Raw genomic sequence first — 13,401 nt, 5'->3', positions numbered from 1 at the left:
GATGTAAAGTCAAAGCAAACCACGCATCAAGCAAATGCCATCGTGTACCAAAAAAAAAATGATCATAAAGGTAGAACGAAAAAATAAGGTAAAATGTCCAGCAACAAACTCATGAAAAAACAAAAAGTGAACGAAACAACAAATACACTAAAATGCCACAGGATCAGCCATGAATAAGCAGAGGCATCTCAAAGTGACATTTCAGCGAGAGGTCCGGATGTCACTGCACAAACCTCACAGATGTCTTGGAGGATGTCAGGTCTACTGCACCCTCTGTGGTGCCATGGAAATTGAGACTGTTCTTGCTCTATAGAGGAAAAGCCCAGCCTCAGCCAGATGTGGTCGGACATGGAGGGTTTGATGCCACCGAAGCCCCTCATGTTTGAGGGTGAGCGTCGTATTGGTAGTGGTCGTCTCGGTAGCCGAAGCGGTCTTCGGGCAATGGAGTAGTGGCTGCTGGGTGGTGCAGCTACCTGTAAATGGCAGCTGTAGACAACATCACAGCAGATGGCTCTCCCAGCCGTCAGGTCCACGGGCTTCCCATCCTCCTCTGTGATCACAGCCATGACCACTTCTGCGGAGGAAGCGTCGACCGAAACCACGGTGTAGGTTTGGCTGTGCTAAGGTCCACCGCACCCGCTACGGTCGCATCGCCGCTGCTCAGACCATTAGCCACACACCCTGGGCAGGGGTAGGGGCGTAGTGACAGGTGTCTGGAATGTCCCTAAGCCTGTGCCAGGTCCTACAGAAAGGTTCATCGGGATCTCAGCATTGTTTGTGGCTGTGGCATCAATGGCCATAGATGATCGACAAACAGGCTCGAAGGCTTGTTGTGGTTGTAAGCTGAAGGGGCAGAAGGGACTTGGAATGTTGGTATTTTCGTAACTTTGTATGGTGGCAGCACATGTAACTATGGTGATGCTGTTCACTATGGAAACACTGGTCGACTCAGTGCTGAGATTCACCACTAGGACTGCACTGCGCTTGTCTGACGACCGTTGATGTCGGGCCAAGGACTGACGTCTAACATCTGACGAAGACAATCCACCACTTTCATGGCCGATTCTGATTCACCTCATGGTACGAAGGTACTACTACTCCCTGGCTGGTACCCTGTGACTCCTGTGTCTGTTGTGTTTAAGTTCGCAGAATGGAACACCGTTCGCTCTTGGGGCTGGAGGTGGGGGCGGCGACCTTTCGTGTCGGACAGACACCATGGTTCTTTGAACTTCTGTCGTCACAAACTGAGTGACCTGCCCTAACCTGACCTCTGGGGGTGGAGCGGATGCTGAAATAGCCTCAATGACATGACAGGAGCTTGACACAACTTTCTCTGGTCCACATATCTCTTGACTTTCCATGGACTCAGTGATGCGAGTGAATGCCAGGGGCACCCTATTTGTGTGTGGTGGAGGTGGCTGTGGTTGTTTCTGGGGTTGAGGTTGTGGTTGATACTGTGTTTGAGGTTGAGGTGGAGGTTGGGCATGTCTTGAGGGAGATGCTGGACCTGGACTGGATGGGGCCTGGGTGGTGATCCCTTCCACTGGAGAGCTGGGCTGGGATGGCAGAGTTATAACCACATAAGTTTCGTGTCGATTGCCGTATCGCGGAGAAGTGGGGGATGGGTGACCCGAGGAGWGACCCGAGGAATGACCTGAGAAGTGACCTGGCCTGCTTTCAGCTGAGGGGCTCAGATTCAGGGCTATATCAGCATGGCCTGTGTGGAGGGCAGTGGGTCTTGGATATTGGATGTGGGCAGGAGAGCCAGGCTGAGAGACAGGTTTTGGAGCAAGGGGTGGTTTAACATTTTCCCCTGGCCTGTGGCTGTACCCCATTCCAGCAGGGATGGCTGGCTTTGGAGGAACCGGTGGGGGGACATGAGGCTGTCTTACCGGCGACCCTTGGGCTGTTGTCATGGCAACATGTTCTGACCTGATTATAGCCTGAGATGGAAGCGGTACAGGGGGTTTCCTGGGGTAAACCGATGGCTTTGGCATGGTGGGAGGGGGCAGTGGAGGGGGTTCAGGAATGTCTGCTTTTTCCTGAGACAGAGCCCTGTGCAGGATGGCTGGTTTGGGGGGCACTGGTGGGGTGGTTGACACTACACTGTGGACAGTGGGGGTGTACTGAGGGACGGTGGGTAAGGGCGATACACTGGCAACAGCAGGGGCTGAGGACTTCATACTAGACAAGTCCATGACATCCTGTTGGGTTATGTCCAGAGGCTGGTCAGTCTGGGAAGATTCAATGTGGGTCTGTGGTTGGTCTGAAGTTGTTGATGGGGGGACCTTGCAAGCAACTGATTTGGACTCAGTTTCTGCAGCAGCTGTTAAGGGTGCCTGATCARCTTTAGGATTGTCTGATGAAGTCTTTGGYTTATCTTGACTTTTGGTCTCAGTGGCCTCTTCATCAGCGTCCTCCTCCCCTGAGGAGCACTGTGTAACCCTCAGGTCTGGTATRGGACGCAGAGCCCTTCTGGATTCAGTACCTTCGAACTCACCACCAGGGGCCGCCCCAGATATATCAGGACCCTGCTGTGTCGGGCTAGTCCCAGGAGTCAGAACTTTCTTCATGAGTTCCTCATACGCAGCCTCAGCATCGAGCAGTGGTTTCCCATCCTTGCCTATAGTAACTGTAACACTCCTGGAGCTGGTTGGCTCAGTGGGTTGCAATACAATCTCTGGTGTGGGTCTATCTGACACGGACTGTGCTTTTTTCAGTTCCTGCTCCAGCTGCATGAATTCTTTCTTCTTCTCCATCATGTCTTCGTAAACCTCATCTGGAGATCTCAGTATTTTGGGCTGAGCTGGCACTGAGAWTTTYTCAGGCTCCTGCTGCTGGACTTTCTTTCCATTTCCATCAACAAGGGACTCAAAGGCATAATCTTCTATCAGCATCCCACCATAGAGGGACTCTTTCCCCGGAGGGGTGTCCACCTTTTCCTTTGTGGGTGTTTTAGCCTTTAGCATTATCTCTTCGTAGGCTTCGTCTGCAGTTTTCAGGGCTCGTTTTTCAGGGCTTTTATTAGCACCTTGATCAGCTGTTGGAGAGTAGAGAGAAACAGATGTAGGAAGTTGGTATACTTTCTGTACTGCTGCAATCTTTGCAGCATTGATCTCAACTCCCTCTGGTTCTGACTCGATGCTGGGAGAGAAATCGGATAAGGATGATCGCCTGAACTCCTCCATCTCTGCCTCTTGCCTCAGCTCTTCTGTCGGGGAGGCATCTTCAATGGGAGAGAGGTTGCTGGGCGGCGTTTTGGGACGCTCCCGCCTCCTCTGAGCTCGGATCTCCTCTTTGTCCTTCTTCGACTTCTTCCCAGAGCCTTTCTGCTTCTCCTGTTCTCTTAGCAGCTCCTCCTCCTCTCGTAACTCCTCTTCCTCAGAAGAGTCTTCGATGGTGGGTAGACCTTGGCCTTGTTGTCTATGCTTCGCTTTCCTGTGCTGTTTCCCCTCGCCACTGTGCATGCGGCTGGGACTACTGCTGTCACTGTCCTCATCCAAAGAGGACAGGGATGTAGGCGATGTACCAGGGGTGAAGCTGGATGCGTGCAGGCTGGAGGACCCATCGCCCCTGGAGCGATCATCAGGGGAGTTGGTGAGGCTTTCCATCTCAAGCTCTCCATCATCTGACGTACCCGGTATGCGCACAGGGTTGGTAGTCGTGTTGAGCTCGATGGTTCTGAATTGGCGTACCGCCACAACTCTATCTGCCGAAGGCTGTTCCMCTTCCTGAGAGTCTGAGACTTTGGGTTCCGATCCCTCTTTCCATGCCTTGTCAKGTTTATCCAGTGAGATTTTCCGCTCATCTTCRTCCTCAGGGCTGATGGTGTTCTTCTTGAGGAGCCGCCTGCCTTTTGCCATTGCGCTTCTCTCCTTCCCCTCCCCTTTCTCCTGCTCCAATCGTTTCCTCTCATGATCTCGGATCTTTTGCCGGATGAGGTTTTCTTCGTCGGACGGCGAAGCATCCTCATTCTCACTCATCTCCATGATCTGTTTACGAATTAAGTCTTCGTCATCCCCTGACACGGGACTATCTTTCCCTAAGCTCTCACTGCTGTCCTCCAACGAGTCACCCCTGATGTCTGTCGGCACCAGCAGCTTTTTCTTTGCTGAGGCGTCCTTCTTCTCTGAGAGTTCTGGGTCATCCTCTGTGCTGGGAGATTCAGGTGAGAGGGGTAGCACCACAAGTTTGCGTCTGGTCTTGAGTGAGTCGGTCAGTTTGTCTGAATTGTCCTTTGGTTGTGTAGCCTGGGCCTCTAGTATGGGAAGGACAGTGCTCTCCAGCTTGGCAAGGTCTGAGGGGCTGGTGGGACTGATATCCTTGGCGACTGTGTTTTTTTCTCCAGGGTCTTTCAGCGTTGCCTGTAAATTAAAATAATAAAACACAATTATTGTATAATAAATATGTAGATGATAATCATCCATAATTGATCATGAACATTACATATTATTTGGAACATTTAAAATGGACATATGAAGATGTATAAAGGGAGGATAGCTTTTTTTTTTTTTTACAACTAATGTCTTTAGATTATTTTGCATAACTAAAAGGGTGTAGAAACATTTGTGAAAAGAGCCCTTCTGACTTGAATCATCTAATTCTCAGCCACTACTGTTGCTACATAYTACAGTCACCTCTCCAACTGCATCCAGTTCAGCCTCTATTATCCCTTGAATTTCAGGCATTGACTTCWCTTCATTCAGGGGTTTGTCTTCGTCCTGTTCACCAACTACAGGGACTAGGGTGTCAGGTTCTACTACAGGGGCTGGGGCAATAGACAMATTTTCAGATACAGTTTCAGATGTTTTAGTCTGCTCTGGTGTTGTTTTGTCTTCTACGCCTCCSTCTCTGTCACTCACAGCTTTCACCTCTGATACTGAAATAGGTTCCTGCTTTTCMCTAACTACAGGTGGTGACACAACCACTTTCTCTTTCTCTGGCTGAATGCTCTCAGACACAGAGTCTGTCTTTGGAGTTTGCTCGGATTCATCTTTGGATAATTCTTTCTCTTGCACTGCTTTCTCATCACACACAGTAGGAGTTGGCTCCCTACTCTCAGCTATAGACACCTCTTGTTTATTTTCAGCTATGCTGCCAGCTTCTTTCCCWTCCTGTGTGGGTTTCTCCTCAGAAAYATTCTCAGGGGCTTGTRGCTCACTAGCAGCAGATGATAGTGACGCTGCCTCTACAGCTCGTTCTAAATGCTCTGCTTTGACCTTTTCTTGCTCTTTAGCTTCAGAAACAGGGGGAGTAGATATATCCTGGGCTTTTTCAGCCTTATTATCTGCTGTTGGCTCTGGTTCAACCTTTGTATCCACAGATGTCAGACTTTCGTCTTTTGATCTGACTACACGTTCTGCTCCAGCCTCAGTTTCGTTTCATCTGTTTTTTTTTCTTCTACTACTGGTGCTGCGACTTCTACACTCCTGAGGTTGGTCTGATCAACTTTAGCTGATTGTGGTTCAGGTTCTGGGAGGCTGTTCAGGGACTTTTTTCTCAAAAGGGATGGTGAAACTGAACTTGTCGGCTTTGACTTCTGGGGCTGGGTTCAACCCCTGTTTTCTGACTCTGTCCTTTCGTAATCTCTCTCAGGCTAACGTTTTCTGGTTTCAGCAGCAGAGAGGTGCAGGAGAAGCCTCTCTGGTACTTTCTCCTTTAACTACTGCCTCATCTTTCTACAGGCTTCTCCTCAACTTGGGCATGTCGGGAATTGGCTCTGCCTCCTTCTCTACAGGCTTCTCCTCAACTGGTGCGGCTGGAATTGGGCTCTGCCTCTCCTACTACAGGCTTCTCCTCAACTTGGGCTGGCATGACCTTAGCTGTTACCCTGCGTATTATTGGCTCTTTGCGCGTCCTTCTCTACAGGCTTCTCCTCAACTTTGGGCTGGCGGAATTGTGCTACTTGCCTCCCTCTACAGGCTTCTCCTCACCTTTGGCGACTGGCTCGATGGCTCTGCCTCTCTACAGGCTTCTCCTCAACTTGGGCTGGCGGAATTGGCTCTGCCTCCTTCTCTACAGGCTCCTTCAACTTGGGCTGGCGGAATGGCTCTGCATCATTCTCTAGTCTACAGAGCCTTTTCTCGTCACATTGCATCTGGATGTTGCACTGGGTATTGGCTCTGCGTCCTTCTCTACAGGCTCTCCTCAACTTTGGCTGGCGGAATTGGCTTGCCTCCTCTACCAGGCTTCTTCCTGCACTTGGAGCTGGCGGAATTGGCTCTTGCCTCACTTCGACAGCTTTCTCCTACAGTTGGGTTGGCGGGATATTGGCTCAGTGCTCTTCTCTACAGCTTCTCTCACCCCAACCCTTGGCTTGGGGGCCTGTGCGTTGACTGGTCTGCCCTCCTTCTTTACTACTAGGACTTTGCTTCCTCAAGCTTGGGGAAGAGATAGAAGAACAGGAATAATAAGAACTTTCTGCCCTCCTTCTCTACTAGGCTGTCCTTCCACTTGGGCCTGGACTGGAATGGCTTCTGTCCTCCTTCTCTACGAGGCTTATCTCAACTTTGGGCTGGACTGATAATGGACTGCTGCCCTCTCTATGGCTCCTACATTGGCCTTTCATCCCCTTCAACTTGGGTGGCGGTGCTGCGGAATTGGTACCTCGTACCCTCACTCTTACGTAGGAGCTTTCCTCTCGTCCAATTGGGGCTGGTCTGAGTTGACATACATAGAACCTTCGACTTCCTCCTACAGGTTATGCTCCTCTTCAACTTGGGCTGGCGGAATTGGCTCTGCCTCCTTCTCCACAGGCTTCTCCTCAACTTTATCAGTAATTAGAGGAGGAGATGGGGCTACAGACTCAACTGCCTCAGTTTGTGGAACGGTCTCTACCTCTTTAGGCTGTTCATTCTCAGCAACTACAGGGGRAGTTTCTTCTACCGCAGGTGGCACCTYCYCTTTTTGTGAAGGCACAGGCTCTAGCTCTGCTGGTTTGGGAGATGCACAATCCTCTACCGGCTCATTAGGAGCTTCGGGAGCTGAGKCCGAATTCTCTACAACCTTAACTGGTGGAGCAGGAGCCACCTCTGGCATCTTAGTCTCCACAGCCGTCTCCACAGCTGAACTCTCTGCTACTGGACYTGTATGTACTGAAGACACCTCAGTTGGAGGCTGTTCAACAGTAGTTGCTTGAGGCTCTGGCTCTTTAGGTTTCTCCTGCTGCTCGGTGACTGCAGGAGTTGTAGGAGCTGTCTCCTCAGCTTTAGGTGGCTGGCTAGGTTCTTCCTCAATCACCACTGCTTTCCCTTCCTCCTCAGTGACTACAGGAGCTGGCGGTACAGGCTCTGGTGATTGGTCAGGTTGGACAGTAGTTTCCTGTGTGACCGTTTCAGGTGTTGGAATCACCTCTGGYTCTACCGGCTTAGCTTCCTCTTCAAGAACCTTMTCTAGGATGGGCTCCTCTTTCTCACTACCTGCAGAGGGAGCCGGTGAGATCTCCTCTGCTGTAGACTCACTCTGCACTGTATCTGGGCTTGGRGTTGGMTCGGGTGCTGCCTCAACAGGCTTTTCTGACTCATTCTCTACAGGGGGAGCAATGACAGGCTCCTYTACAACTGCRGGCTGGAAATCTGATTCTGCCTGAGTAGTGTCGGGTGGTGACTGTTCTTCTGTAACTTTCTCTGGCATACTCTCTGGATGATCCACTGCCGGGGCCTCGACAGCATCTCTCCACTACTCTCCTCTGGCACAGGCTCATCCAGTATAGTCTCAGATATAGCTTCCATCGTTTCAGCCTGCTCTGGGTCTTCTCTCCACTGCCGGGGCCTCAACAGTACTCTCCACTACACTCTCTGGCACAGGCTCATCCAGCATAGTCTCAGATATAGCTTCCATCGTTTCAGCCTGCTCTGGGTCTTTCTCCACTGCCGGGGCCTCGACAGTACTCTCCAACTACACTCTCTGGCACAGGCTCATCCAGTATGTCTCAGATATAGCTTCCATCGTTTCAGCCTGCTCTGGGTCTTTCTCCACTGGGACAACTATCAGAGGGAGGGGTGGCATGCTCAGTGGGATGGGTGTGGTGTCTGTGTTTGCAGACGCAGCGTCTGGTGTTTGGGTCGGGGTGCGTTCTGCTACTACCTTGGACATGGGAAGCGATGGGTGTCTTCCTTTGCTGATGCTGCTGCCTCCTGCCTGAGTGACTGAGAGGCTTCTTGCTAATGGAGAGGCAGCAGCAGCAGCAGCTGGGGAGCAGGGACATTGGCAGGGAGGCAGGAGGGTAGGGGTAGGTGGTGGGTAGTTGCTTCTTCACAGAGATGGTGGAGGGGCATATCGCCCAGCTGGCCAGAGAGAGCTCTTTGGGTCTGGCGTTGAGACATAACCATTCTTCTTGTAAGACAGAAAAACAAAGAAAATGTTAGTTGTGTTGACCTTTGTAAAAATGCTCACTCACTCTAATACATAGTTGTCGTAGTGGATGATTAAAATGTTGACTTTAAATAGTAAATATGTTTTATGATCATTATTAGAAAACTGGACGCACGGTTTCGTAACACTTGGGCTATGCGTAGACACAGGGCCATTGTAGCCTATTCTATTTCAGGCAAGCTTTTTACATTTATTGTAACTTCACAGATAGTCGTTTCATAATGCATGGTAATGGCACAGAGGTTTACCAATGCATGTCAGAATGACTCAGGCAGCGGGTGCAGACATTCACAGCAGAGCCAGGGTGGAGCGCTGTGTGTGTTTGTGTGTGTCTAGCTGACCCATCTACACCAAACTATTTTATACAGTGCATCCATCAGGATGAACACATATTAGGCCCTATGACTTAATGACACAAACCATAACCCAGACCACTGCGCCCCTTAGTCCCATGTCCTAAATTCAGCATGATGTACAACAGTATATTAGGGATGAGCAACTGTTGGCCCGCGACCCCCTTTTGAAGGCCCTCACATCAATTTCAACAAAAATATTAGTATTATTTTTTAAATTGTACTTTTATTTAACTAGGCAAGTCAGTTAAGAACAAATTCTTATTTACAATGACTGCCTACCGGGGAACAGTGGTTTAACTGCTTTGTTCAGGTGCAGAAATGACAGATTTTTACCTTGTCTGCTCGGGATTCGCCAGCAACCTTTCGCTTACTTGCCCAACGCTTATCACTCGTCTACCTGCCGCCCCATAGTACAACAAACATTTGGAACTAATTTGGGGTCTCAACTTACTGTTGCAAGCTAGAATAGTAGAATACACAATATGCTGTTTCGAAATGTGGTTGTGCACCAGCAGTGTTTGTTGTTATGTCAGTCACTGATAGTCAATCAATTAGCCCACGTAATCAAAACACTTTAAGATTGCTAAGATAGTTTAGCGGCCAGCTATCTAAACTTGTTATTGTGGTTGAATGATCGGTTGGGGCCCCCATTGATTTTGTTTTCAGTCTCACTCAGATATCATATTAAAACAGCAAATTTTTCTTTCGCCCATGGCAAATTTGTATAATTGCATGAAATTAGTTGAAAATTGCTAAATGTTCTCTACCCCATGGCAAAATGTGTAGAATTGCACAACATTTACTCTAAAATGTAAAAAAATGTCTCTCTGCTGGGTTCTGATTTTTTGTCGCCCCCCCCATCAAAGTTGCCCATCCCTGATCTATGTTTTACATTCCAACCACAAGTGAGGCTAGCTCACACCACAGGTCAGTGGAACACTAATGTTTCTGACAAGGACCTTACGGTGGGTGAACTGAAACATCTTATTCAGACCAATTCAATCTGTCAGTAAACCCAGCTCAAAGGCAGCCAATTAAAAGTGTGCATTCAGTAAACGGTTTATCCTGCGTAGTGCGATGACTTCGGCATTGTTTGTTCTTCCCATCCCCCGCTTGGGACCGAACCAGCCTCGATCTCTGAAAATAACCATAGTGCATCAGCAAGAAAGACAACAAACCGCCACGAGTACAGGCTGTTCAAATCCTTCGTCTCGGAGGCCTCTAATTCTGTCTTGTCATGGTTATCTGACTCAAGTCGACAATCACAGCACTAAAGAAGAAGTCATTACAGAAGGGCTCCATTGAGAATTGTGGTTTAAGTGTTGTACCCATTAAGACGATTTAATATTCGATATCTTGACAAGAAAGGAGAGGATGAAACGATGGTAAACATTTGATTCCTAGGGACTTTGGGTCTTACATCTCTGGTGTCTAAGTGTAAGTAGGACTAATGATGGGAGATGTTGTACTTGTATGTGTAGTTGTACTGTAAGTGTATTGGTAAAATAAACACATCCACAAACGATACATCATCCAGCCCACCATACATACATATTCTTCTCTTTCTCTCTTGGGGTCTAGTCAGCATGGTTCTAGCCACCCTCCAGTCTCCGTTTCAAGTAAACACCCTATTTCCTACATACCCTTTTTGTGTGCCTCCACAGGCCAGTAACGTGGGTGTGTGCCCTCCTGTGCTGGCTTAAATGCGGGGCTAATGCTAAATCCATACCAGATGGTGTGAGGCCTGCTAAGCAGTGGTGGAAAAAGTACCCAATTGTCATACTTGAGTAAAAGTAAAGATACCTTAATGGTTGCCTCATAACGTTCCCATGTTAAATGGTTGGCATGAAGTTTAGAATGGCAATTTGTTATCTAACGATTGAAATGGAGAGTGTGTGTAAAAAGGAGCAAGGGAGAAGAGGAGAGGGGAGGGAGAGAAGAGAGGAGAGGAGAGGAGAGGAAAGGGGAGGGAGAGAAGAGAGGAGAGGAGAGGAGAGGAAAGGGGAGGGAGAGAGAGAGAGAGGAATAGAGTGAGAGAAGAGAGGGAAGAAACAGAGAGCCGTAGGATTTCACCTTTATTATATATGATTTCATTAATAATATCATAATACAGCCCCATAGCCATTCACCCTATGTAGAGGTCCCTCTCCCTACAATCCAGGATGCGTGCCACCACCACAGGGCATTGGCTTTCACAGCTTGACTGCTCCATCCATTTACACCACAGAGAGCAGCTCGAGAGGCAGAGAGATGGTTCCAGATTGCCACTGATAGGGAATAATGAGAGCCCGGACAGAGCCAGCCAGCCAGTCAGCCACAAGATCTGTCGCTTCAGCTTCAAACCACTTTTATCCTTGTCATCACGACGCTATCAGAGATCTGCAGCTACGGTCCCTGGATATCACCCCCACCAGATCACCACCTAAAAAGCATCCTGTCTCTCCATCTCTGTGTTTGTCAAATACACACACACACACACACACACACACACACACACACACACACACACACACACACACACACACACACACACACACACACACACACACACACAACACACACCACACACACACACCACACACACACACACACACACACCCTGTCTCTCTCTCTCTCTCTCTCAACACGCACGCCCGCAACACACACATGCACACACACACGCACACAGACACGCACACATACACAGTGATCAGACACAGTGATCCCACACAACACAGACTTCACACACAGACACAGTTAAGCCAGTGCACACACAAACACGTATACGCACACAAGTGTCACACTACAACCTTGTCGTATTGAAATTATTTACCCCCTTTAAGCCATTACATTGTCCCCCGGATTGAAGCTAGGATGCTAATGGATGTTCGTGTTTTCCTAACTAACCAATTACAAAGCATTCCTGGTAACAGAGCTCAGCAGCTTCAATTCCTTGAAGTGTCATTAAGAGCCCAGTCTTGTCCAGTCTTGTCCAGCGCCTCATTAAGATAAGAGACGACGAGTCATGTCACAGAGTGTGTGTGTGTGTGTGTGTGCCATCAGTTGGTCATCATGGTGATGGGGGATGTATAATCTCAGCATCCTCACATTTGTATAGCTGTGTGGCTGTATTGCTGTATGGCTGTATGGCTGTATGTCTGTGTGGCTGTGTGGCTGTGTAACTATATGGCTGTATAGCTGTATGGCTTTATGACTATATGGCTTTATGACTATATGGCTTTATGACTGTATGTCTTTATGGCTATATGTGGGTCCACCCTCTCATATACAATCCCTGTGGGTTGTGAATCAGCCATGCTGCTGTTTGCACACACACACACATATACATACACACACACTGTATCACAGCTATACAGTGATATGCACATCCCACACGGATCTGGGTATAACATACTGTACATAGAAAGATAGTAAAAGGAGCAGCATTAGTGTGGGAGCCTTTCCTTTCTTTCTAGAACTTACAACCCTGACTTTACAAAAGAGTTCAAACGTTCAAGGAGCTACAAGAAACAACACTTTCAAACTACCTCAAGTCTCAAGACATTAACATAAAAAGTCTGAGATGATTCGGCAAAAATCGGCAAATCTGGTAATCCGTGAGTCTATCCTCCATGTTGGGTCATTGGTTCCTCTCTCAGGGGACGTAAGCGACGTGGTCGGAGTGATATCCTTTTATTACAGAGGAGAATCCTGCAAGGGTTTTCCTCCTAAATTTGGTCAAGTCTGACATGAGAATTACAATGGGTGGAGAAGGGGGGGGATATTTGAGGTGACTTCACCTGGTGCAGATAGCAAATAAGCTAGTCAGTATTAGTGTTTCTTATATTATTTTAATAGGGAGGCTTCTGATATGAAATCATTTCCCCCATAAATACGGATATAAATGTAGTGATCTAACCTGCTTTTAAATGGGCCAATCTGGTCTCTGGTGATGGGAGATTCACACTTTAACCAACTAGGCCATCAAAATAATGTGGTTCAACTGTGCACCATGTTGTCATAGAAACTACACTTTGTCATTTCTCTGGTTAGGTTGTTTTCATAGAAGGTTGAATCCTTAGCAACCTGCCCAGTGTTGAGAATATGTTGCTTGGTGTACTGTACTGCACAGTAGACCCGCATAACTACAGTACTGTAGCAGGTGTCAAAGCTGTGTGGGCTAGAAGGCCTTGTTAGTGTGCAGGTCAAGTAAGGAGTTGAGGTGTTCATTAGAATTTTCTCTTATCTGCTATTGACAGCATCACTTCAGAGTTTCATGTCATCCAACACACAATGTCCAATGAAATATATCACAACATGGATTCAACTATCCAGCATTACATTCCAAACCTTTCTACTAACCATACAAACACTTCCCAAATACAATTACACAACAAATACTCTCTGACACCAGAAATGTGTACGTCAGTATTGTATTTTGCTAGTGTTTGAGAGCAGTAAAGAGGTGCTGTGGTGTCCCAGGTGGTTGGGGTTTGTTTCCCAGGTGGTTGGGGTTTGTTTCCCAGGGGTTGGGGTTTGTTTCCCAGGTGGTTGGGGTTTGTTTCCCAGGTGGTTGGGGTTTGTTGCCAGGTGGTGTGGGTGTTGTTAAGGGATATTGACAGGGAAGGTGAGAGACAGCACTATATTTACTCTGAGCTAGGTGAGAGAGAACTTAGTAAAGGAGGAGAAAGGA

At 48.2% G+C, this 13,401-nt stretch overlaps 1 pseudogene; it reads right to left on the bottom strand.

Moving 5' to 3' along the window:
- LOC111955499 (protein piccolo-like) overlaps window positions 1-13,401 on the bottom strand; it is an 85,642-nt pseudogene that overhangs the window by 33,921 nt on the left and 38,320 nt on the right.

Source organism: Salvelinus sp. IW2-2015, linkage group LG3, assembly GCF_002910315.2.
Source record: "Salvelinus sp. IW2-2015 linkage group LG3, ASM291031v2, whole genome shotgun sequence".
Taxonomy (NCBI): Eukaryota; Metazoa; Chordata; class Actinopteri; order Salmoniformes; family Salmonidae; genus Salvelinus; species Salvelinus sp. IW2-2015.
Note: the sequence above shows the minus strand (reverse complement) of the source record. Positions and strands in the feature narration are given on the sequence as shown.